The sequence below is a fragment of the Notamacropus eugenii genome, chromosome 6 (assembly GCF_028372415.1).
Source record: "Notamacropus eugenii isolate mMacEug1 chromosome 6, mMacEug1.pri_v2, whole genome shotgun sequence".
In the NCBI taxonomy this organism is placed as follows: domain Eukaryota; kingdom Metazoa; phylum Chordata; class Mammalia; order Diprotodontia; family Macropodidae; genus Notamacropus; species Notamacropus eugenii.
Window position 1 is genome coordinate 297,563,884 of NC_092877.1, and position 25,144 is coordinate 297,589,027.

General features: G+C 42.0%; 2 protein-coding genes and 1 pseudogene across 6 annotated transcripts in view; 2 read left to right on the forward strand and 1 right to left on the reverse strand.

Annotated features, from left to right (window-relative positions):
- Window positions 1–22,786, reverse strand: part of TRAK2 (trafficking kinesin protein 2) — an 80,993-nt gene extending 58,207 nt beyond the window's left edge. Inside the window, exons 1-2 of one of the 2 annotated variants that reach the window (XM_072617261.1) lie at window positions 22,595–22,785; window positions 17,700–17,750 (exon numbers count right to left, since the gene is read on the reverse strand). The gene's annotated coding sequence lies outside the window, so the exon portion shown is untranslated. Of the gene's footprint in view, window positions 1–17,699; window positions 17,751–22,594 lie in introns of both variants that reach the window. The other variant, XM_072617262.1, reaches the window with a different exon arrangement.
- On the forward strand, window positions 14,621–16,183 carry LOC140509603 (creatine kinase U-type, mitochondrial pseudogene; annotated as a pseudogene).
- An 83-nt stretch (window positions 22,787–22,869) lies between the features above and the next one.
- The window catches only part of STRADB (STE20 related adaptor beta), a 60,405-nt gene continuing 58,130 nt past the window's right edge, over window positions 22,870–25,144 (forward strand). For 3 of the 4 annotated variants that reach the window (XR_011968833.1, XM_072617286.1, XM_072617284.1), the window contains exon 1: window positions 22,870–23,209. The gene's annotated coding sequence lies outside the window, so the exon portion shown is untranslated. The remainder of the gene's footprint in view (window positions 23,210–25,144) is intronic. The other variant, XM_072617287.1, reaches the window with a different exon arrangement.

Consider the following 25,144-nt stretch of genomic DNA (forward strand, 5'->3'; position numbering starts at 1 on the left):
GAATGTAAACAGTTCAACTTTAGTAAGTCCCTTATGACTTCTCTTTGCTGTTCACCTTTTCATGCTTCTCTTCATTCTTGTGTTTGAAAGTCAAATTTTCTTTTCAGCTCTGGTCTTTTCATCAAGAATGCTTGAAAGTCCACTATTTCATTGAAAGACCAATTTTTCCCCTGAAGTATTATACTCAGTTTTGCTGGGTAGGTGATTCTTGGTTTTAGTCCTAGTTCCTTTGACCTCTGGAATATCCTATTCCATGCCCTTCGATCCCTTAATGTAGAAGCTGCTAGATCTTGTGTTATTCTGATTGTATTTCCACAATACTTGAATTGTTTCTTTCTAGCTGCTTGCAATATTTTCTCCTTGACCTGGGAACTCTGGAATTTGGCCACAATGTTCCTAGGAGTTTCTCTTTTTGGATCTCTTTCAGGCGGTGTTCTGTGGATTCCTTGAATATTTATTTTGCCCTCTGGTTCTAGAATCTCAGGGCAGTTTTCCTTGATAATTTCATGAAAGATGATGTCTAGGCTCTTTTTTTGATCATGGCTTTCAGGTAGTCCCATAATTTTTAAATTGTCTCTCCTGGATCTATTTGCCAGGTCAGTTGTTTTTCCAATGAGATATTTCACATTGTCTTCCATTTTCTCATTCTTTTGGTTTTGTTTTGTCATGTCTTGGTTTCTCATAAAGTCATTAGCCTCCATCTGTTCCATTCTAATTTTTAAAGAACTATTTTCTTCAGTGAGCTTTTGAATCTCCTTTTCCATTTGGCTAATTCTGCTTTTGAAAGCATTCTTCTCCTCATTGGCTTTTTGAACCTCTTTTGCCAATTGAGTTAGCCTATTTTTCAAGGTGTTATTTTCTTCAGCATTTTTTTGGGTCTCCTTTAGCAGGGTGCTGACCTGCTGTTCATGCTTTGACTGCATGTCTCTCATTTCTCTTCCCAGCTTTTCCTCCACCTCTCTAACTTGATTTTCAAAATTCTTTTTGAGCTCTTCCATGGCCTGAGCCCATTGAGTGGGCTGGGATACAGAAGCCTTGACTTCTGTGTCTTTGCCTGATGGTAAGCATTGTTCTTCCTCATCAGAAAGGAAGGGAGGAAATGCCTGTTCACCAAGAAAATAACCTTCTATAGTCTTATTTCTTTTCCCTTTTCTGGGCATTTTCCCAGCCAGTGACTTGACCTCTGAATATTCTCCTCACACCCACCTCGTCTCCTGATCTTCCCAGCCAGCGCTTGGGGTCTGAGATTCAAATGCTGCTTCCCAGCCTCAGGGCTTCCGCGGGGGCAGGGCTGCTATTCAGTGTGAGATTAAGTTCAGGTGCTCAGGTAGGGGCAGGGCCCCCTCTTGGGCTCAGTTCCCTCAGGGGGTTTATGCAGAGACTTTCAACAATGGATCCAGGCTCCTGCCTGCTTGGGGAGCCCTGGTCTGCTGCTGCCTCCTGAGGGGGCCTGAGTTATGGGGGCACCCCACTCCCCTCTCGACCCGCCAAAGAGACCCTCTCACCGACCCCGTCACCTGTGGGTGGAGGGACCCACGTGGCCGCTGGAGATCCCATCCCTGAAGCCCGCTCAGATCTGCTCGTCTCAGTGCTGCAGGCGCGGCAGGGCTGTGCTTTGCTCCCAGTCCCGGTGCCCAGTCCGCAGCACGAAGAACCTTTTGCAAGAAGTTTGCAGGTCCCTCTGGAACAGAAATCTCCTTCGCTCCACTGTTCTGTGGCCTCTATTGGTCCAGAATTCGCCGTGAGTTCCTTTTTACAGATGTTCTATGGGTTGTGGGTTCGGAGCTATGTGTATGTGCGTCTTTCTACTCCGCCATCTTGGCTCCGCCTCAGCCTTCTCTTCTTTAAGACGAAGACTAGATGACTTCCAAGGTTCCTTCCAGCTCTAAACCTATAATTCTATGATTTTTCCTTTCAAGTAAAAAATGCTAGCAAAAATAGATGAGGTAAGAAAATACAGGTAAATCAAAACATCTCAGAGGTATGCTTTGGAAAGGGTTAACTCAAGCACAGTTCTAATACAGGCAAGAATCCCCATACATACCAGTTAACCAGGTAGTCTGGCTGAGGGGTGGGGCCTTTGGTTACAAATAAATCTGAGGATGCCTGTGGGCATGAACCAATTTAAATGGCCTATCATAGGGTGGAGGCAGGAAGCAGACCTGCAGTACCATCTTTATATAAGAAGGCCTTTACATTAGAGTGTGGTTGGACACCACACCTTATGCTATTTATATTCTAAGACAACCAGAAAATTTTATAACTGAAAGGGGAATTGGAGGTTATCTCCCACACTTTATAGATGAGTAAAAGGAGGTACAGAGAGAACAAGTGATTTGTCTTGTTACAATCAGCCTCTCAGTAAAGCTAGGACTCGCTCAAATTTCCTAATTCACAATAAAATATTCTCTCCCAACTCTTCTCCTGTCAAATTTAGTCTTCTGAGTTGTGGCAAACTCTAGAGTTAATCTGACCTAATAGTGAAAAATGAGAGTTAAATGCAGGATAATGCCTACCTATCATATAATCTAGAAAATGGATTTGTGCTCCTCAATGGAAACCCAAACACCTGAGAAGAAAATAAAAAGTTCTTTTAAGATGGTTGTTAAGCCCACAAAATTAGAAAGTTTCAGGGGAAATAAATTTTTTTTTGCCTGAAATTTGTGGGCCTCTGTAGTCTGTCCCCTGCTTTAATCACAGGCCCAAAAGACTATCTTTTAGACAGTCATGGATAGACACACTACTGTACCCTAGAGATATCTTAAATCACCATTTCCTTCAATGCTACCATACTAGTTAGTAGGCTTATAGTAGGCCTTTAACAAATACTTGCTGACAATGTATATGCTCAACACAAGATCACAGATTTAGATCAAGAAAAAACCTTGGAGGCTTCTAAGTCCAACCTGCCCATTTTACAAAGGAGGAAAGTGAAGCAGAGAGGAGGGTGAAAGCATTGCAGTCCTACAACCTCTTGAGGGATGACAAGACCTTAGGGGTGTCTCTATCTTCTCGTCTTCAAGTCCAGCACCCTAGTCACAACACCAAAATGACTGACAACTCACTTTAGATAGTGCCTTAAGATTTACAAAGCTCTTTATATTTATCATGTCATTTGAGCCTTATGATAATAAACCTCAGGAGATAAGTACTCAAGATAAACCCTTTCCAACTGGTAGTCTTCAAATCAGAGTGCTCATTGAAAGAGCTATCTTCTGTTTTCTGGGCTAGACTTGAGTTACTCATTCTTTCAAGTGAGCACTTTGCTACTTGTCATTTCAAACAGTCAACCAAGCTTGTGGGGTTTGGGGAGGCAACTGGAATTCAACAGCAGTTAGGAGAAAATAAAATGAGGAGGGCCAGTGATTTCTTTATTCAGAGTAAGACTTAAGTCAAACCACCATGGCATGACATTGAAATGAATACTGCTAGCAGGAAATAGCAGAGCTAATCACATTAACAATTTTAGCCCAGCCATGGAATTAAAGGCTCACTCTGTCACCATGGGGACCTAAAGATAGGGTCCAAGCATTCGAGTCCCTAGGTTGTTGGACTGTCCAGAAGCCTAAAACAATAAAAAAACTCTCCGGCCACTTCCCTCAAACATCTAATCTTGGCAGGAGCTATTTCAAAAGGGAGGGTGAAGCCCAGGGCAGCTTCACTGTAGCGCTCAATGAGTTGCTGTTGCAGACGAAAGTGTGAGCTAAAGCTTTTGGTAAAGCACTCCTGGGTTGCAGGGCTCCTTTCCCTTCCTTGAGGGGTTTAGCTGTAGGCTATACACCATAGGAATATACCAGGCAAACTTACTGCAATATAACCAGGCTCTAGGTGGTTCAATTCCAAAAGTAATCACTTAATAGCAGTTATATTTAAACCAGTTCTACCACCACTTCACTCTTCAGAGCCCTGCCATGACTTTTCAGTGCTTTCTCAAATACAAATTTCTGCCCAGGGCTCATCCTTCTCCCATTGCAGAGGCACTGTGTGGGCAGGCAAGGCTATGGTAGGAGCTGCCCTGGTTTCTCCTTGTTCTTCTGGCATAGCTTAGAAGAACCCACTCTGGGGTGAGAGAGTAGCAGAGCCTTCAGTTTAGTAGAACTTTAATATCACCAATAATAATATGAGTTAAATAAACACAAGTGAACATTTCACTCTGAAACATCTCTTATTTTTTCCCTTTCCTCTATCCTCTGATACTGTCATCAAAGTATATAACATCACAACAAAAACGCAGCTATGGTCATGAATGGATTTGATTGTAACTGGCATTAATAAAAGCTAACATCTAAGGATTGTAAAGCACTTTATCAATATTGTTTCATTTGACCCCCACAACAACTCTGGGAAGTGCATACTGTTATTATCTTCATTTTACAGATCAGAAAACTGAGGCAGACAGAGGTCCAGGATCACAAAGAGGCTGGATTTGAACTCAAATAGTCTTCCAGACTCCAGGTCAAGCATTTTATTCACTGAGTCAGCTGAGTGTGATTATAAGGAAGATCCTGGGGCACTAGGTAGAGTGCAAGTTCCTTTGTTTATTATTGTTTCCATTACAAAGTAATGCATGAGGCAGTTAGGTGGTACAGTGGATAGAAGCCAGGCCTGGAGTTAGGAAGACTCCTCTTCCTGAATCCAAATCTGACCTCAAACATGTACTAACTGTGTGACCCTGGGCAAGTCACTCAACCCTGTCTGCCTCAGTTTTTCATCTGTAAAATGAGCTGGAGAAGGAAATGCAAACCACTCCAGTATCTTTGCTAAGAAAACCCCAAATGGGGTCACAGTCAGGGGCTCAATAAATGTTTACTAGATTGAATTGATTTGAACACAATCTTCCTCTGGCGGAAACTGCTATTTTGGATCCTCATTCACTTTCACAGATCCAACAGGTTTTGTACTTAGTTTAAAAGATAATTTTCCTTGACAAGTTTGGTCCCTGCTATCTAAAATGAGTTTGAAAGAGATGCTAATGGTAGATGTTAACTTCACTTTAAAAAGTGACACTCAAAACTAACCTAAGATATATACAAGCACAGAGACTTTATTTCTTTGTGAAAAAGGAAATACTTTCAGTGAGTTGGACGTACATTGATTTATTATACATAGTCAATCTCTAACTTTCACACTTCAGTCAGTTGTCTGATACAAAGAATATATTTTCCCACAGGAATAATGTGATATACACAAAGAAGTTAGGTTGCCGGATTAGTCCACAAACATCATTTAACATAGAATGCACCTGAAGGATGGTACATTTGCGAGGAAAAGTCAAAGAAAATGTTGCAATGCTTGTAAGAAAAGACAGGATAACTTGAGACTATTTATTGATGTGATCATGGTCAAGCCAGTTAACTTCTCAAAGTCTCACTTTCCTCATCTGTAAAATGAGAAGAATACTTATATTACTTAAATCATAGGTTTGCTGTGAAAAAAGTTTTGTAAAACTTAGAGCTCTTTATAAATGTGAATTATTATTAGCAAAAACAAAAAGCAACTTCTTTTTTAGGTCTTATCTTGAATGTAAGTGCTTAATCAGAGACTAGAATAAGGAGACAGAGGAAGGATTGGTAGGAAACCAGGAAAAGCAAGGAAGAAAAAATGGAAGAAGAGATTGCTTTATAGCACTCATATTGGACAAGGATCACATTAACAAGAGAAGCAGATGGGGAACAGCAGGCAATGGGAGGGGTAAGTAGCAGACCCTCTTAACAGTAGAGGGGAAGAACGGGTAAGAAAAGCTTTGGGGAGTGGGCAGGGATGGTAAGAGAGTCATTTGGTGCCAGTAGGCCCTCTAATGGAACATTCCTTAGATAAAAGAGATTTTGCTTTAAAGACATAAATATACCATACTGAAGGCACATTATTCACAAGCCAGCTACTGTACTGCTAATAACTGCACACTTTAAGCTAGGGAAGAAAGGTTAGCATTTGTTAAGATTATTACCATCTTCCGGCGCGCCCATTAATTCTCATTAATGCCTCTACAGTATATGAATATTCTGAAGAGTCAGAGGCACAGTGGTGAAGTGGATAGAGTCAGCTTTAGAGTTTAGAAGACCTGGAGGATTCAATCTCATTTCTGCTACACGCAGATAGTTGTCCTAGGCAAGTCACTTAGACTCGCAGTGATGCCTACACTACAAGCAACTCTAAGAAAGTCAAAGGCAAAGCAGTTGCAGATTTACATTGAGAAGGGTGTTCTTCCACTAAAAGCTCCCAGGTTCCACACAAAACAAAAGCCCCAGCTTATGAGAGAGTAGATCAATCAGGCAGGCATCAGACAAGAATGTAATCTAAAAGATTATTGGAAGTAGGGGGAGGGAAGGAAGGAAGGAATGGATCAAAGGAATGGAAGAAACAAGCATTTATTAAGCATCTTCATAGGCTGGCTCTGTGCTAAGTGCTTTACCAGTACTATCTCATTTGATTCTCATTACAATTCAGGAAGGTAAGAGTCCTTATTATCCCCATTCTATCACTGAAGAAATAGGCAAAGAGTAAGGACAGAAAATGACCCTGGGTGACTAAAAGGACAGGCATACCCTAGAGAGTAACAGGAAAATAGGAAGGCTTTGACCTTGAATCAGGAGGGCAAACCCAAACAAAGAGCAAAGTCAATACTTAGCTAGATACCTAAGCCTCCTCCAGGCAAGACGTATCAAGCATAAAGCCTTCAAGGAAAAAGTTGTCAAATATATTTCAGATTCTTACTGAAACATACTGAAATAAAAGCTCAATGGTAAGAATATGTTTAAAGCTATTAGTTTTAACAAATATTTTTGGAACTGCAAAATGAACACCAAAACAGTTTTGGAAAGTGTCTTGTCAACACATTAACAAAGCATAAGGGCTATCACCCTAAGCAGCTATCACTTTCTCATCATCAAAAAGGAAATAGCATTGATGAATATTCTTAGGTATATGATAATCAGATTAAACACAGTAATAATTTTGGAACAAATAGTGGGAGGCTGAAAATAGGTACATGCCTCTGGATTTGTAGAATATAACTCAATGTGGTTTATTTACAGATAAAACCTAACAACTTTTATTAAGGAACTACTAAGAAAAGTCCAGAAGGAATTTACATTTTAATTACCTCTCTATCCCCCATCACAAATGAGGTCGTTGAATTAGATGGCTTAAAAGGTCTTTTCTGGGCAATTCTTATAATGTTAGAATGGTTTTTAAAATAGCCATAGTGCTTCAGATATCACCACAGGAAAGTGTCTAAGTGAAATTAACTAGCACATGTGTACTCAATATAGACAAATGTTTTTCACTGTTTTGCATTTTGATTTCCTGATATTTACATCATTTGGTTCAGTGGCAGAAGAGGAGAAAATGAGGCAGAATTCAAGGTTAAGGATGTTATAGTTTTAAAATGTGGCCCCAAAGTGTCTATACTCTTTATCAATAATTTTTCTCTATTACACTGGTTACAAACTTCACAAGAAATTTCCAATCAGGCTCCTAAGAATTGAATTAGCATTCACTGAAATTTGTCATGTAAATTCCATGAATGCAAACAACTCCAAATAATTTATTAAAAGACCCCAAATCCTTGCATAAAATATGATAAATTAAAGAACTCATAAATAGTTCAAATTTTAAAAAAAATACTTGTGATTAGAGTTCACTGCATTTTCTCAAAGGGATATTGCAAAGCATGAATAATAAAAGATGTGATAAAAATATGAAGTATCATTAAACTATATATTTCCAACTTAAATCATTTGAGAATTTTAGTTGTACTGCTTCTCCTTCCCATCTCTGTCCAAGTGGTTTTTCTACTCATTTCATCACAGGGTTGATATTAGCTTGGAATAACAGGGAAATAAAAAAACTATTCTTTGGCAGTGGAAACCAAGTCACATGGTTGGTAGCAGAAGGAAATAAGAGCTAACATAGACAAACTACTCCAGTATCAGTCACAAAGGCAAAAACTACAGTATCAAATTCATGTGATAGTCCTTAACTGATTTCTCAGGAGAAAGGGGACAACTTGGCTCAAAGACTTTACTTGAAACTTATTTTAAGAGACAATAAGCTCTTCATTACAAGTAGAATCTCTGAACACAAACTACTAAGAAGAGGTGTGGATTGTTTCTCCTTGGTTTTCATTCTATTATGCCTGGTGCATTACCATAATTTAAAAACTATTATTTCAAAATCTAATAAACTGGAAGAAACAAGAAATTAGATTATGAGCAGAGAGCAGAACTCAAATATTCATTAGGTAATATTTTTAACTGAGTGTGTGCACTAAACTGTACAAGGGAAATCTCTGCCCTGAGAGGCCTCCCTGACCCAGCCTGCCTCAAACATATATTCTAAAACAGTATCACTAACAAAATAGATGCAATGTTAAAAGAAAAGGTTTTTTGGCCTTATAAACTCAGACCTTTGTCAGTATACAAAGGATAAGGAAAGAGGAGTTGAGCAAAGATTGATCCTTACGAAGATTAAAAAAAATACATTAATATTTTCCAAAGAGTTCTGATTTCTCTCAGTGGGGCAAAAAAATTCTTAAAGTCTTTATAATTTAAAGCAACAGATTTCTGGGAGTACTGAAACATAATTGTGATATCTTTTTAGAATTGGACAAAATAATTCTTTATAACATCAGCAAACATTTTATTGTAATGCTAATATGCAAAAATTAGATGTGAAGTCAAATCAAAAAGAACAATCATGGATAAGTTAAGAAACAAAATACTTCATAAATGTAAGTTGGAAAATTTACATATTATTGTTATATAATTTAAGGTTTAGAGTTTTATTTGTGGGTTGAATGCTACTAAGATAATAATGCAAGAACCATTTTTTCCCCTGTGGCAAGGAGAAAAACAAATTCTAAAAATAGCAATAGTTCAAAAATCAGAGGCTGGAAATTCCTATGACTATTGCTTTACTTCCCTTAATACAACATAATGTAAGCAAACTTCTGATAGGCTTCATCTGGCCCTAAATTTTTAGTTTTTTTTAATTTTGCATTTAAATCCATAAAGTAGGAGTATTTTTAAAGTAGGAATTATAAAAATTATTTGATCTACAAGTAAATAGCCTATCAACTTTAAGCAATGTGGTTCTAAAAGATAAGTAATTTACCAGGAGCACTTTTTCTACCATCTTTGCTATATCTAGTGTGGACTATATAGCTACTCATGGGTATTTTGTGCAGATATAAAGCAGAGACAGATTATAATATCATATTTGTACTAATGTATGCCTTATTTAATGTTTAGAAAGAATTAATTGTTACAAATCACATTAAAATCATTTATAGGTTGTCTATCACATTAGAAACAAGGAATTATGCTGGAGACAAGATGCAAAGAATGTTATCAGAAAGTATGACTGAAATCACAGACCTAGAGTATGGAATAAACCAATGCGACAGCCTGAAACCAGTGGGGCATGTTCCACCGATGTCCTTACAATGCTATGCTGAGGAGATTCTCTGTAGCTAGTGTATATGTTAAAGGAAATACTCACAATGATGAAACCACCAACCTATTAGAGTGAAAGTGACAGGGAAAGTGTTGGGGGTGTAAGCTCAGTTTCACGTGGACAGTCTTGGGCAGGTAAAGGTGAGGACTTCTAAACCTTAGAGTTCTCATGAGGCCCCCCAGGGAATAGCTGGGAACTGAGGTGTGAGATACGGGCTATCTCATGCATCTCCGCCTCTTCTCTGTGGGATACGTGCTGGGGAGAGCATCCCACCCTTGAGATTGGCCCCGGGGTCTGAGCACACCTGTTGTTGACTAGCTAAAGGCTGAGAGCACGCCGGTATTCAGGTGCAAACTATGCGGTGGGAGAGCTTAAGTAGGGTCAGGAGAACCTGAAGGCACTCTTTGCGCTGTGGGGCCCTTAGAGGGCAGAAGGTCCCTCCCCTCTCCCACTCCCATTCTCTTGCTGTACGATCTTTGCCTCCTTGGGAGGAGGAGGATTCCTCTCTCCTGAGGAAGAATTCACCCTGCACAACCCTGAATAAAGCCTAGCCCTTGTTCGACTCTGGAAAGTCTCTTCTCTCAATATGTTTATCCGGTTTGGCCGCTGAAGACCTGCGACAGGTAAGGTAAGACTCGGGTAGCCCTTCGGCCTCAAGGCCGAACAGGAAAGAGCATTTTTTTTTATTACATGACCCTTATCTCAGATGGCAAAGCCCACGAATTTTTAAAAACTTAGTGTTAAGACTGTAATAATGGGAGGTAAACAAAAACTTTTGGAAAAAGCCCAGGTTTCACGTGAAGTTGTACAATTTATGAAATTTTGATGATGTTTGACTAAAAACAGCACTAATTAAAACTGTTTTTAAGTTGTATTAGATATGTTTTTGAGAGATACAGCTTATCTGTGAGAGCCATGTTGTGAGTCATGTCAGCATTTCTACAGTACCATCAAAGATTATTTTGAGAAGCACATAAATATCTTTTTTTCCCTTTAAGACTGAGTCTGTCCATCACTCTGGCTGAAAGTACAGGGGCCACTCACTGATCTGATCCCAAACTCATCAAAACAGAAGACTTTGACCAGCTGTTTTTTCACTCAGGGGACACCTCATTCCTGCTTAATCAGCCAGGGTCCTATTTTCCCTGGGTCTTACCATATTCCTGCCAGACTCAGAGCTTAAGGCTTTAGCCAGACAGAAGCTCACAACTCCCAAACTCAACCTCCCAGCAGCAGCAACAAGAATGCACCACCACACTGCACTAATGCTATTTTCTTTACCTCAGGGAAAAAAAGCTCTTTGCATCATTCATCGGATTGTATTACAAATTTTCCTTTGCCGAGAAATTGCATTTTATTCATAGCAAAGATGTCACCATTCCAAGGCTTGCTTGGATTTATTCAATTCAACTTGAGCCATAATTCACAAACGTGCAGGGCATCTCTCATTATAATAGTTCTATTTCTGAAGGGGATGTTTGGGTAATATATGCATTTATAACTTTACACTCTCTCACCCTTAGTTTTTTTCATGACTTCTAAGTGTCATTAACTTTAATACCTTGCATTTTGTTATAGAGGATAAAAGGTTAAAGAAATTCACAAACATGTCAACATTTAGCTTGATTCTTGCTATGTGTGAACGTAGGCAAGGGAAGAATGGCCAAAAAAGAAATATGCTACAAAATATGGTTCAGGATAAAGAAATAGTAGGCCAAAGACTTTTAGAATGCTGTGTAACCTCTCACTTGTATGTAAGTGAGAAGTTGAGTCAGAAGATATTCTGCAGTAGATACTAAACATCACTACCAAAAAAATAAAATTGACTAAATCTTGACAGGAAATAAGCTACTGATGAGATAGATGGTCATTTCTAAATCAGTGCTCTATGTACTTAGATCTTTAGTCCATTAGAGGAAAGATCCAAATCAATACCAAATGAGAAGATAGGATAAATAAAGAGATGGTTTTTGCAAAAATCGTTCTATCCCAATATATTTTTAAAAAACTGTTGATAGAAAAATTTTTAATGAACAAAAACAAAGATACTGAGTGTATTACTGTTTTTTAAAAACTTAGACAGATACAAAATAGTTGCCAAGATAAGGAGACCAATAACAACAACAAAAAGCCCAGAAACAAGGAAATCCTCAAATGCCTTGTCAGAACATTACCTTACAAAACATCTAAAAGCAATTAGAGGGAAAATGAGTTTTTGAAGAAACTGGAATGAGAATTAGTCAAACCAAGGACATTTATGGATGAAACTGGAAGAATAACAACAAATAGCTACAACTGAAACAAAACTCCTAGCGTTTCTAGGCATTCTGTTCTAGTTAAGCAATGGTAGTGGAACCATTGCATATGGACAACACAGGAAACCTGGACTAGTCCTTATAATCAAGATTAAGTAATTTGTTACTTAGAAAATTCAGACAGTCGCAAAAGACTAGATTGCTATTTTTTGTTTAGAATTTTAAATAATGCTTTTATTAACTGAATCTAATTTCATTTAAATGAAAACTTCAGTAGGCAGAATGCATGGTTTGGTGCTCTGGAAGGAAGGTATCAAAAGTTTGGACTAAATTAAAATGTAACTAGGAAATATTTAACAAAATAAAATAAAATGCAATAAACCATAAATAATACTACATTTCAACCCTAAGACAACATACATCCCCCATTTCTATTTGAGTTTTTTCACCTCTGCCTTTAGAGAGTTCCCATACTTGTCAGAAAGAACTGCTTCTTCATTCTTTGAAGACTGGCACATGGAATATTGTTTTTGTATCCCCTATGTTCAGGATTTTAACACTATATCATGGTTTCAGCAAGAAGCAGCCAACTATGAATTTTAGAAATGAAGATGGTAAAGTCTCCGGACTTAATGTATGACCTGAAAGTCTTATAAGTGTGTATTTAGAGAGAACCTTACAGAAAGTATCCTATAATACGCCTAGAATTAGAAACACTGGTAAAAAACAATGAAGTAGGCCATTCTTGGCATTACTTCTGTAACTTTTATCATGTTTGTTGATATGTCCTATCAGACCTGAAAAAAGACAGTAGTCACTTTTTACATGTATAATGTTCTCCTTTACTGACATGATTTTACTCAGGATATAAATATAGACATCAGATAGTCACTTGAACAAACATCCCAGAACTTTCATAACCAAATAACAATTATTCTTTTCTTAGTACCACTGCTCCAAAATGTCTTTAGTTTGATTTTAAGAAACATTCCAAAGCCATTTGGTGAACAGGTGGATGAATGAGTTGGATAATACTCGTTTTGATTAATAGTCAAAAGGTTGGATTATAGTCACTGCTGATTCTTGTTGCTGCCGTTCAGTTGTGTCCGATTCTTTGTAACCCCATGGATCACAGCATGCCAGGCCCTTCTATCCATCACTATTTCTTGAAGTCTGTCCAAGCTTTTGCTTCCATGACACCATCTATGCATCTCATCCTCCACTGTTCTTTTTTCCTTTTGCCTTCAATCTTTCTCAACATCAGGGTCTTTTCCAGTGAGTCCTGTCTTCTCATTCTGTGATCAAAGTAGTTAAGCTTCAGCTCAGTATTTGACCTGAATTAATTTAGCCTGAATTAATTTCTTTAAGTATTAACTGATTTGATCTCTTTGCTGTGCAAGAGACTCTCAAAAGTCTTCTCTAGCATCATAATTTGAAAACGTTAATTCTGTAGCACTCAGCTTTCTTTACAATCCAACTCTCACAGATATACATTGCTACTGGAAAAACCATAGCTTTGATGATAATATAGACCTTTGTCAGCCAAGGTGATATCTCTGCTTTTTAGTATGCTGTCCATATTCTTCTTGTAAGGCTCACAAAACTGCCCTGGGGGCAATAATAAAGGAGGGATTCTGAATATGTTTTGAGCAGTAAAAGCATGGCTTGAAACAAATGTAGAAAGTCTTAGCCTTGGGAGAGCTATACATTTATTCCAAGCTATGCTTTCAGTTTTCAAAAGAATGTGAAGCACAGCCTCCTAGAATGAATTCTTGGCTTCTTTCACAGCCCAGCTCAAGTGCTACCTCTGAGAGGAAGCTTCACCTCATTTCCTCTCACTGGTCCCCAGTTGCTAGCATTGTTCTTATGAAATTACCCGTTAGACAAGGAATTGTTTGTTTGTTTGTTTTTTATCTCTCTTTGTATCCTCACTGCTTAACATAGTTCCTGGCACATATAAGTGTCTACTGAATGCTTTTTGAGCCAACATGAGTGGAATAAATATTCTCTGGTGGTACAAAAATGAAGACCAGTTTTGGTACTCTGACTAGGGTTGACCAAATAGTAATTAGTGTGAAGCTAATTCAAGAAGACAGTAGACAGAATCTTAGTACTGTAACAAGAACACAGGACTCAGAGTGCTGGGACCTAGATTTCAGACCTGACCTAGTCTTTGCACACCTTACAACTCTACATGTCCTCCTCAATCCAGTGACACTGACCTCTTTCTGTTCCTCAAACAAGACACTACCATCTCCTGGTTGTGTATTTTTCACTGGCTGTTCCCTATGTATGGAAGGTTATCTCTCCTCATCTCCACTTCCTAGCTTCCTTCAAGTTCCAACTAAAATATCACCTTCTACCAGAAGGCTTTCCAATGCCCCTAAATTCCAGTATCTTTGTTCTGTTGATTCTCTCCAAATTATCCAGTCTTTGGTTTATTTATACAGCTTTCACGTTTTCTCCCCCATTTGACTGTAAGCTCCAGGAGAGTAGGGAGTTTTTTGCCTTTCTTTGTATCTCCAGTGCTTTGCACAGTGCCTGGCACATCGTAGGCACTTTCAAAAATGTTTACTGACTACATGACCTTGGGACTTTACTATTTAGGCCTCAATTTCCTCCACCATAAAATGACAGGATTAGATTAAAAGGTCTCTAGGGTCCTTTCCAGCCCTAAGTCTATGGTATATATAAATCTATGATCTGTTAAAAGTCCCAATAGAAAAAATCTTAGGCCAGCCCCTGCTCTGACTCCAACTCGGTCTCCAACAACTTCGCCCTCTGCTCCAGCATCGGTTCTGGCCTAGCGCCTGCCCCCTTCCAGCTACAGATCTAGCTTTTGGCCTCTAGTTCACTTTGGGACCCAGCTCCAGCTCTAACTCCCACATTGAGTACCTGGCCACCACGCCATGGCTAGTTCCTTCTCCCAATTATTCTTTGCCTGCCTGGAACTCGGGCTTCTTGCTGTGGCTGGCACAGGGTTATCTGCTGCTGGTTATCTGCTCCGCCCTGACCCACTATGAGCCTCTGGAGAGCGAAGAAGGCTATACCCACCCAGTGCAGAGTAACCTGATCTTTGAAAACATAACAACTGCATGGCTAGTCACCTGACTCTAGCTGGTTGTGCCCGGCTCTTTCACAGGACCATGCCCACAGGATGGACACTAGATCAGTGTATCCAGACTGGTGTGGTCAACTCTGGTCACCCTTTCATCAAGACCGTGGGCATGGTAGCTGGAGATGAAGAGACCTACGAGGTATCTGATGAGCTTTTTGACGCAATGATCCAAGAAAGACATCATGGCTATGGTTCCTGAACAATGAAGCATACCACAGACTTGGATGCCAGCAAGATTTGAGCTGGCCACTTTGATGAGAGGTATGTATTATCCTCAAGAGTCTGGACTGGCCGAAGCATCAGGGAACTCAGTCTACCCCCTGCCTATACAAGGGCTGAGCAATGGGAGGTGGAACGAGTTGTAGTGGATGCACTGAGTGGCCTGCAGGGTGACCTGGCTGGATGATATTACCGACTCAGTGAGATGACTGAGGCTGAGCAACAGCAACTTATTGATGACCACTTCCTATTTGACATGCCTGTGTCTCCCTTGCAGCACAAATGGCCCTAATGCTCGAGGAATCTGGCACAACAATGAAAAAACTTCTTGATCTGGGTGAATGAAGAGGCTCACACATGGGTCATCTCAATGGAAAAGGGTGGCAACATGAAAAGAGTGTTCAAGAGATTCTGCCGGGGTCAAAGGAGGTGGAACGTTTAATCTAAGAACGTGGCTGGGAGTTCATGTGGAATGAGTGTTTGGGTTACATCCAGACTTGCCTTTCAAACTTGGGAACTGGACTTTGAGAAGGCGTACATGCCAAACTGCCCCTGTTAAGCAAGGACAGTCAATTCTCCAAGATCTTAGAGAACCTAAGGCTACAAAAATGTGGAATTGGTGGGGTAGAAACAGCAGCCACAGGCAGCACTTTTGACATTTCCAGCTTGGATCAGCTAGGCAAATCAGAGGTGGAGCCAGTACAGTTGTCACTGATGGAGTCAACTACCTGATTGGCTGTGAGCGGGAGAGGATAGGACACCCACTGTCAACACCAAGAATTAGCTTTCCAACAACTCACAGACCTTCCCAAGCTCTCAGCCAATTACTCATCGAATACCATCTCTTGCCAACTGCGAATCTGACCCTTGACCCAATAAAAACCCTCTGGTTAAAAAAAAAAAATCTTATACCTCTCATTTACTTGAACATTTCAAGCAAAAGGCCAATATTCCAAGAATCACAGTGCTTTTTCTTTTTAAACAATATATAAAATTCTCTGTTTTTGAAAGCACAATTGAGTCCCTAAGTTTGAGGCACAAATTCAAGCCATGTCTATGTGTCTACAGAATTTGCAGCTCATGATTTATAAATATATTTAAACAAATCCCCCCAAATAAAAGATTTCTTTAAAAAGATAACTGATTTATTATTCCTCAGTTTCTAATAGAAGTCTTATGTATAGTTATTCAATTTAGTGATGAGAGACAAAAATAAAGGCAAATTCAATAATCCATCACTAAAGGAAAGGAAAAAAGATACACAAGAAATATTTACTTAAATGTTGTTAAATTATGAACTTCAGAAATCCAGGAGAATTAATCTCCATTCTTAACTCTGCTTACAGAAATTGTGAACATTTTTTTTCAATCAACAAGCTTCCTTTGTTTTGCTTTACACTAGTGACCCAACCATATTGCAACAAAGGTAGAAATGAGTTAAGAGAATTAGACTATTTAAGTGTGAAGAAATAAGTTATGGGATATCACTTTAATTAATATGGAGGTGGTTACTGAGGGGAGGAGAAAGAACAAATTGCATTTAAAAGTATACTTCAGAAGCAACTTTAGTGGAACCTGTGATTAACTCTTTTGTAATATGAATGATGACTTCATACATTGACAGTCGTAGGAGAGCATACTAAAATTTCTTAACAGTGAAACACTCCTGTCCTGTCATTTGTTGTTTCCTCTTGCACAACAAACTGTCAGAAAAGTCACTTGACTTGTACACAGTATGTCTCAAAGCTTCCTCAAGGCACTGCACAAGAGGTTTTGGCAAGCACCAAAATATGTGGCTTTAAAATTTGTTGTTAATCATTTCTCCTTCCAAACAGTATGATCCAACAACCTCAGAGTCCATGGCAAATACTAATTAGTTCCACTTCACTGCTATTAAGCAAGCATTTAATGTTCATTTTCTGGCCTGCATTAAGCATAACAAAGGTAGAAAAAATGATTTCTCCAAGGTCAAACTGTGAGTCACTGATTAACAGCTGGGAATAAAACTAGATTATCATTCCATTCCATTTACAATGATTATAGTCCTTCTCCAGTCCCCTCACCCTGATTATCTACTAATCTCTAAACTAATATTAAGGAACCAGGCAATCTTTTGAAATAAAAAAAAATCCATTGCAACTATTAACAAATATTTATAGAATGCCTATGTGCAAATAATTTACAAACCAGATGGAGAGATAATATAAATATTAAAAAAAAAACCATTTCAACTTGCTTACTGGATGAAGGCAGATGGAATAATTACTCCTTCAATGTGATTGAAACCTTTCATTATATAAAAGTCAATCAAAAAGAATGATAAAGAGGCTCTGGTATAAAGAGCCTGCGATGCAGAAAATACCATGCTGCACTCTGGAAGAGAAAAATAAAAACATTTTCTGCCCCACAGAGTCTACATTTTCCTGGGGAGAAGAAGTATATAATGATAAACAAGCTATGTTTAAAAAAAAAGTCTGATACTTCAGTCTGATTCAAAGAGAAGTGCCTACTACAATGCTCTTGCATGGAAATGCTAACCAAGTCCTCAACGTGTTTCAGTCACTCCACTTTTACCCCAGGATGGGACAGTCTGCCATGGGGATAAGAACAGAGGAGGAAGAAATGCATTTCCACTCCCCATTGCTACTTACCAGCAGGGTGCCTCTGGGCAAATCACAGTTGTCTGGTCCTCCATTCTTCATCTGTAGAATGAGAAGGTTAAATGATGACCCCTGTGGTCCCTTCCTGCTCTAAATTAAGATTTATATAATCCATATAGTACCTTGCAGTTTTAAAATGCTAGCCTTCTGTGGAGCAGTGTGAGCACAATGGCAGAAAACTTCTCAATATAAGGAAACCTTCTAAAATCCTTCACTTATTACAGATTAACAGAGACAAAGTCACACAATCCACATTGTGCCCTATCGTTCCAGCATCAACATGTTCCTCAAAGTTCTTAATTGAAGAATTCAAGAAGAATCACTGCTCATGGATCCAGGTTGGTAACCTCTCCCTCATCCCACTTGTATCTCTCTCGACAACTTCACTGGAATCTACCCAGCCTTCTCTACTCACATAGCAACCACCTTAATTCAGATCTCTTTTACTTCTCTCCTGGGCTTTTTAAGCCTCCCTGTCTTACATACTCTTGAAGCTCCAATTCATTCTGTATAAAGCAGCCAGTGATTTTCCTAGAGTTCAGGTCTAATTATATCATCACCCTACTCAACAAATTTTGGCGGCCTTCCTATGATCTTCCAAGTTCAAATATAAACCACTATGTTGGTTATTTCAACATTTCTAAGACCTGGCCTCATCTTACCATTCCAGTCTTTTTACACTTTATTCTACAATCCAAGCCCAGAAGCCTACTCACTCCTTCCCATACAGGACACGCTGTCTCTTCAGTGCCTTACTAGCTGTCCTTTTCGTACAGAATGCATTCCCTCCTCATTTCTATCTGTAGGAATCCCAGCTTCCTTCAAGATTTCACCTTCTTCATTAAGTCATTCTTCATTCCCCTAGCTGCTAGGACACACCCTTCCAAAATGACTTTATATTTACTTAGTATCTATTCTGTACATACGTGTATACGTGCACTATTGTCTTTTCTATTAGAATGTAAGCTCCTTGAGGGTAGGGCTTGTCTTTATATTCTCACTACTCAGCAAGTGCCTGGCACACAGTAAGTGTTTAATAAATGCTTACAGACTGATTGATTTAGCAGTCCTAGTTCTAAGCCCTACCCATCCATTTGAGGCAGCTAGGTGGCTCAGTGGATACAGCACCGGCCTAAGTCAGGAAGACCTGGGCTCAAATCTGACCTCAAAAACTTACTAGCTGTGTGACCCTGGCCAAGTCACTTAACCTCCTTTTTATAAAAAAACCACATGGACATCATGGTCCAAGGGGTCACAAAGAGGTGGACATGGCTGAGTGAATGAATGACATGTTCTAAGCCCTATCTGGCTCACACCTAAAGTACCACATAGCTCTTCCCTCCTTTCTTGTTTCTTCTCAGCTGACAGAACTGTACCAGTTGGTAGCAGAGAAAAGGGGCAGGGAAAGCCTTCAAATGGTTTCACTGTCAGGGGTAGAGCTGAATAGAGGCAAGCAGCCTTCAAATCAAGCTACTATGCAATTCTGCAAGAGTTAAGCTCATGGGCTGTTAGTCTAGGGGTTGGTTGACAAGTATTCATAGTATCAAAATAAAACTTGTTCTCACTTTTTTACTTTTAAAAAAGAAATTATATACAAAAATGGAAATGTCAATTTTTGCATCATAACACCATTGTTGTGTAACTTTTGTCTTTACATCACTTTCACTTCCAAATACATCCCTCTCCTACTCCTCCCCACTGAATCATGTAATCTCCTGTAATGAAGAAAAATGAGAGAAAATAGATCAGCAAAACTAAGTAGCACATCAACCAAACCTGATAGATCTGTGTTGTTCCATACTCATACTCCCCCATCTGTGCAAAGAATGGAGAGAAGAACACTTTCTCACATCTTCTCTGGAGTCAGGTTTGGGGAATGCTATTCATTTGACAACTACAGCGCTTTCCCAAAATACTTCCAAATATTTGTACTACTACAGATTTTAAAATGGCTTCCAAGACAAAATCTGGTATACAAAGTATGACACTTCCCAGGTTATAAAACACTGTGATTGAAAGAGCAAATAACATGGAAACAAAATTTGGCAAGTACGGATGAATTATAGTATTTTTAAAGTTCCTTTTGTCTCAACATATTCCATGATTCCATGGAACCCTTTACTTGGTGCAGAAGGTTAATAAGAGGTAAAAACCTTCTATGTCCTTTACTTCTGCCCTAACTCTGAACCTTAAAATTTGCCTTCTCTTTCTGGGATACCTTTATTTTTACACTTTCTTTTGGAGTGCAGTTTGTCCCTGTGCTTAGTTTTCATGTTTAGAAAACCCATCTCCATTTTTAAAAGGATACTGACGTATATTAACCTCTCAATAAATCCTTTCAGCACTTTGGTATTCGGTAGAAATAAACGATAGACCTTAAGAGGCTTAACTGCTTGGGGTCTGGGGGCATGTACTAATTAATTCCTCATCAGAGTGGGAAAAATTATTAAGTATTATGTTCCTTACATATTTGGCCAACCATTAGGATAGAATTCTGGTAAGGTCATTCTGTATGGCTAAATTCCTCCTAAATTATTAATCCTGTGTCCTTTCACAGTTTTCCTTGTAGTAACAATAGAATCATTATTTTAACCTGTAATCCAAAATTACCAATGGCTGTGTAGCACATAACTAGGAAATATGGGTAAATTATAATTCCAACTTAGTCCCTCATTTAAATGAGAAAATTATCTCAATGACTGAGTTTTTCTCACCTACTAAGTGAGGGCAGTAATCAAATGGAAGCACTTACTGTTGGAGATGAACTAAACAATACATAAAAATAAAATGCAGCATGGAGACTGTAAATGATCAAGGGGAACAGCTATTTCCTTAATATTGTCATCATTCTAATTCCTTGCAACAGTTCCCTGACTATTTAGGGGGGAAAAAACCCTTAAAACTAATCACAAGGGGCAGCAAGGTGGTGCAGTGAGCAGAGAACCGGTCCTAGAGTCAGGAGGACCTGAGTTCAAATGTGACCTCAGACACTTGACACACTTACTAGCTGTGTGACCTTGGGCAAGTCACTTAATTGCCTCGCCTTCGCCCCCTCCAAAAAAAAACACAACTAACCACAAACCTACATAATAAACCTATCTATAGCATAAAGTGAGCTACTTAGGCTTTAGTTTGACCTAGAGTATCAGAATTTCAAAGTTGAGTCATCTGAGATCATAAATTCCAACCCCTCAATTTACAGACAAGACACTGAAACCCAAATAGGTTAAGTGACTTGCCCAAAGTCACACTGCTAGTTCAGGACAGAGTTCACAGAAATCATCTCCTTTGTTTACATGTCCCTGCCATCTTTACCCACAATAGATTTTCTTTTATCCCATTTCAATTGTTTTTTAATGTTTAATAAAATAGCAATCATTTGTAAAGCTAGTATAAACTTCTTGATTTGTAGGTTAAAAAAATGGTATAAGATAGGAATTAATTAAGTTTACAAATCAGTATTCAGATAACAAGGTTCTCAAATACTGTTGATTTTGACCCATCATTAACACCTAAAAGTCTAATGTGTCTAATCATCTCCCCACCATGAGAGAGATAAGGAATGACCTCACTTTGTTTTGCAGATGTCACCACCTCTCTAAATAACTATTTCTTTAGTTCTGCCCCTCAGATTTCAAATTTGGCACCCTAGCAGATTTTGAAGACCGAGGGGGAGAAAATTAAATGGCCTGTAGATAGCTAAAACTATCTCCCTATGTTTCTATTAGTTTGGAGTTCATCCTCAATATGCTGGTTAAGAAAAAAGCATTTAAATTCTCCTAAAAGAGCTCAAATTTGAGAAAAATGATGTTTGGTATTTTATGGTAATAAAATATCTTGTTTACCCATCACCAGGTCTATTAATCTAATCAACTCTACAAGGAGGGCAAAGCATCAGGTTAGTCAGCTGACACCAAGATAAAAGCAGTGCCAGAACTAGAGTAGCTTACATTCTATTGTATTGTATTGTCTATTTAGAAATGAAACAGTCCATTTTTTTTTAACTCAATCAATCAAACGTTTATTAAGCAGGAGGCACAGTTCTAGGTGCTGAAGATACAAAGAATAAAACGCCATCTGGTTTCAAGGACCTGGACAACCCAAATCAACCAATAAACATTTATTAAGCTCCTACTAGGGGGCAGCTAGGGGGCATGATGGTTAGAGCGCTGGGCCTGAGTTCAAATCCAGACTCAGACACTAGCAGTGTGACCCTGGACGAGTCACTTAATATTGTTTGCCTCAGTTTCCTCAACTGTAAAAATGAGATGAAGAAGGAGATGATAAACGACTCCAACACCTTTGCCAAGAAAATCCCAAATGGGGAGGGAACACAGTATGTGCCAGGCCCTGGGGGTACAAACACAAAAAGTGAAACGACCCCAACCCTCAGGGAGCTTGTGGGAGAAAAGGCGCCTATGAATGTGTGTGTACCTGTACCCGTACGCACATACGCACAGGCAAACGTACGGACGGAGGTCCACGCTAGGTGAAGCGGCTGGCAGGGAGGGCATCCCCACCCGCCCACAAGCAGAAGCTGCCTCGTTCCCTCCCCCACCCTGGGTGCTGTCACCTCTAACCCGGAGGTCGGAGATGTCACCTCGCCCCGCTGGCCCACCGGCATCTTTTAGGGATGCGATGCGGCACCAGCCCTTCCTCCCCGCTCCTGCCGCCACGGCCAGAGCCGGCCCTCCGTCTACGCCCACCCAGGAGGGTGGCAGCCTAAGGGCTGGCCCGCAGAGCGTCCGGCCCGGGGGGCGCTCCCTGCGCTTCTCCCAAGCCCGTGACCTCGGGGCAACCCGGGCTAAGAAGGGGTGAGGGGCACAGGGAGGACACGGTCAGCCGGCCAGTGGCCCGAGAGCCAACGGGGACAAGAGGTCACTCACCGACGTGGTCCCGGCGTCCTCGGCTCGCAGACCGCGCAAGCCTCGGAAGGGTCCCAACAAAAGCTGCCCGCAGAAGCCGCCGGCCAAGCAGCCGGGTGGCGGAAAAGACTGGCAGTCGGCTTCAAAGCGTTAACGTCATCACCCGGCGACCTCTCCGACCCAGACCAGTCAGACGCAGGGACGGTCTCGGCGGCTCTGACGCGCGGGTCTCTGGGAATTGGAGTTCTTGCTCCGCCTCTGCTCCCCTCCCGGGGGCCCCTCCGTCCGCCAGCCCCGCCCCTCCCCGCTCCGCTCCCTCCGCGCTCGCTCGGCGGCGCGCTGACGGCTGGCTGCCGCCGGCCTGGCCGAGGCGGGGCTGAGGCGCCGGCTCGAGCGGCTGGGGGTGGAGCCGGGGCGGGGATTGTCCGGGCCCCCAGGGTCGGGAATGGGGCTGACTGGGTTCTGGGGAAGGATCCCCGCCTAGCGCGCCTCTGCCCTCTTCTCCCCCGCCGGGCACGAGGGGGCGGGTCTGGGACGCTGCCCCTCGACCCTCCTCCCGGACTGGGCTACGGGCTCTCCGGTCTTTTCGAGGAGGAGCCGCCGGGCCGGGGCCAGGCTGAGGCCGCCGCTTGCAGGGTGAGCCCCGGAGGTTCGGGGAGGAGGCTCCCCGGCCGAGGCCGCACGTTTGCCTTGGGGGGAGCAGGGGATGGTTCCAGTCAGAGTTCGGGCTCAGGCGGCCCCTGGGCGAACCTGCCCTCGGGGCAGCCCAGGGGTGGGGGTAGGGCTGGGGATCTGAGGAATTCGGGCCTGGAGAGCCAAGGGGGGGCGGGGCTGGAGCTGCGGCCCCGCCCCCATCGAGACCAGGGGGGGCGCCCTGTGCCTGGCTGCCGGCCACCCTTTCACCCTGTCTTCCTGTCTCCTTGTCATACTGTCACCCTGTCTGCCTGTCACCCTGTCACTCAGTCACTCTGCCTGCTTGTCACCCTGTCACTCTGTGACCCTGCCTGCCTGTCACCCTGTCACCCAGTCACTCTGCCTGCTTGTCACCTTGTCACTCTGTGACCCTGCCTGCCTGTCACCCTGTCACCCTGCCTGCTTACCACTGTCGCTGTCACCGTGCCTGGCTGTCACCTTGTCACTCTGTGACCCTGCCTGCCTGTCACCCTGTCACTCTGTGACCCTGCCTGCCTGTCACCCTGTCTGCCTGTCACCTTGCACTCAATCACCCTGCCTGCTTACCACTGTCACTGTCACCCTGCCTGGCTGTCACCCTGTCACTCTGTGACCCTGCCTGCCTGTCACCCTGTCACCCAGTCACTCTGCCTGCTTGTCACCTTGTCACTCTGTGACCCTGCCTGCCTGTCACCCTGTCACCCTGCCTGCTTACCACTGTCACTGTCACCGTGCCTGGCTGTCACCTTGTCACTCTGTGACCCTGCCTGCCTGTCACCCTGTCACTCTGTGACCCTGCCTGCCTGTCCCCCTGTCACCCAGTCACTCTGCCTGCTTGTCACCTTGTCACTCTGTGACCCTGCCTGCCTGTCACCCTGTCACCCTGCCTGCTTACCACTGTCACTGTCACCGTGCCTGGCTGTCACCTTGTCACTCTGTGACCCTGCCTGCCTGTCACCCTGTCTGCCTGTCACCTTGCACTCAATCACCCTGCCTGCTTGTTAGTGTCACCCTGTCTTCCTGTCACCTTGTCATTCTGTCACTCTGCCTGCCTGTCACCCTGTCACTCTGCCTGCCTGTCACCCTGTCACTCTGTGACCCTGTCTGCCTGTCACCCTGTCACTCTGCCTGCTTGTCACCCTGCCACCCTGCCTGCTTACCACTGTCACTGTCACCCTGCCTGGCTGTCACCCTGTCACTCTGTAACCCTGCCTGCCTGTCCCCCTGTCACCCAGTCACTCTGCCTGCTTGTCACCTTGTCACTCTGTGACCCTGCCTGCCTGTCACCCTGTCACCCTGCCTGCTTACCACTGTCGCTGTCACCGTGCCTGGCTGTCACCTTGTCACTCTGTGACCCTGCCTGCCTGTCACCCTGTCACTCTGTGACCCTGCCTGCCTGTCACCCTGTCTGCCTGTCACCTTGCACTCAATCACCCTGCCTGCTTGTTAGTGTCACCCTGTCTTCCTGTCACCTTGTCATTCTGTCACTCTGCCTGCCTGTCACCCTGTCACTCTGTGACCCTGCCTGCCTGTCACCCTGTCACTCTGCCTGCTTGTCAGTCTGTCACCCTGTCTGCTTGTCACCCTGCCACCCTGCCTGCTTACCACTGTCACTGTCACCCTGCCTGGCTGTCACCTTGTCACTCTGTGACCCTGCCTGTCACTCTGTGACCCTGCCTATCACCTTGTCATTCTGTCACCCTGCCTGCCTGTCACCTTGTCACTCCGTTACTCTGCCTGCTTGTCACTGTCAACCTGTCTGCTTGTCACCCTGCCACCCTGCCTGCTTACCACTGTCACTGTCACCATACCTGGCTGTCACCTTATCACTCTGTCACCCTGCCTGCCACCCTATCCCTCCTGTCACTCTGTCTACCTGCCACCTTACCTACCTGTCAC